We start from the raw sequence: 1,787 nt of genomic DNA, 5'->3' as shown, positions 1-1,787 counted from the left end.
CATTTCTGCAAATTGAAACTATTTCATTATTTCTCACTCAGGGCAGCTGTGAAATAGTCCTATGTTAAGGTTTAGGGTTCTCCTTGACACACAACATGTTTTTTGTGGCCAGGCCTGTGACGCTGACCTGCCAGAACAGGGCTGAGAACACTTACGGTTTTCCAGCACACACTGAATGCCGCAGGTAGAGCACACATAAATAACGTGCTGTGTCAGCTGTGTTGCGTTGCCCTAAAAAGAATTATTTGGGTCCTCATGTCAAGCACTATTGAGGTCATTCAGAGAAAGCTATATGAATTTTTTTTATTTGATGGATTCTTTCCCCTGTAAGTAATTGCCATATTGAAAAGAATTCCTTGACAAACTTCTCATTAATTAGAATTTTCTATTCAAGTAAAGGAATGCTTGGAGTCTATTATTATGATGGAACCTTGACATATAACTATGCTACTAAACAATGTATTTTTTTTGTAGTGCCCATTTGCTGAAGAATACAAAAGCATCGATAGCATAAAGGCCTGCAATTTTGATGCCTGATTAAGTACCTGCATCACCTTGAGCATATTATTTAACTTCTCTGAAACAGACCTTCCTTTGTAAAACTAGAGAGTAGGTCTCAGGAAATGTTTGTTTTAATATTACTTAGGTGCTCACTGTGTTCAGTTAGCATTGTGAATATACAATGGTGTTTTCTCCAAGGGACTCAACAGTGATTGGAATTACCCTCGTCCATAAAGTGTTGGTTCAATGAAATTATAGCAAAAAGAGAAGAGCCAGTCTGTTTGAATGAATCCATCCAAAGAATTGCTCAAGCACTACTTCTGTACTTTACTCTGGCTAGGGGTGGAGGCAGAAGTATATCTGGCCCTCACCTCAGAGAGTTTGTTTGCAGAAACAAACCCAGTGCACAAGAAATAGAAACGAAGACAGTTTGCAATTAAGCGTCAATGCATATGGTGTAGACTGTGAAGTGCTGAAAGAATTTAAAAGACTGCAATGTCTGAGAGGGTGGAAAAGGTTAGGGGAGGTATACAGAAGATGAAAGACAAGATGAACTTAAGAAGAAGGATTTGATGTATGTGAATGAGTGTGTGTGTATATAGGAAGAAAGCTTGGGGAATGAAGACAAAATATAATGTTTGAGGCTCTGCTCTGCCTTAGCTCCTCGTTTAGTAAGCCAGGACTCTTGCCGCTCCTGCGTCTTTAAGGCATTTGTACTGTTGTGGAAATCACCACCCACTGGGGTCAGAATATTATGGCCCTGACTTAAGCCTTGGCCTTGAAGAGTGTGTACATTTCCTGCATGGCAAGATAACACCATCCATAACATAGCTCTCACATAAGAGAACCAGTAAATAAATAAACCTTTACATTCCAGATCAATCCATCCAGCCTCTGACAATGAATTATGGCTTGTACTACTAGGTTAAATATTAGTTAAGGGCAACCAAGTCAGCTCACACACTGAGATTTCTGGAGGAAGATGGTGTCAGCTATGAGCCTGGTCTATGAACAAAACCTAGGCCCCTAAAATGAGATATTGTGGACCTGGAGCACTAGAAAGACTGGAGAGAAACTGTATGACTAAGATGCTTTTAAAACACAACAGACCCCTTACCCAGATAAAGTGGAAAGCTTCCCACAATCATTTTTAAAGTTAACATGAAGCAAACAGAGTGGCCCTCGAGGACGTGTCATCTTAATTTATATTCTAAGATATCTGCTTCCAGGCATAATCATAATAATATCAGCTTCATTTTTAAAACACTCTATAGATTTTTATATTA

This window comes from Pteropus vampyrus, unplaced genomic scaffold (genome assembly GCF_000151845.1).
Source record: "Pteropus vampyrus isolate Shadow unplaced genomic scaffold, Pvam_2.0 Scaffold67, whole genome shotgun sequence".
Taxonomy (NCBI): Eukaryota; Metazoa; Chordata; class Mammalia; order Chiroptera; family Pteropodidae; genus Pteropus; species Pteropus vampyrus.
The sequence above is the reverse complement of the archived record's forward strand: the minus strand, read 5'-3'. Positions refer to the sequence as shown.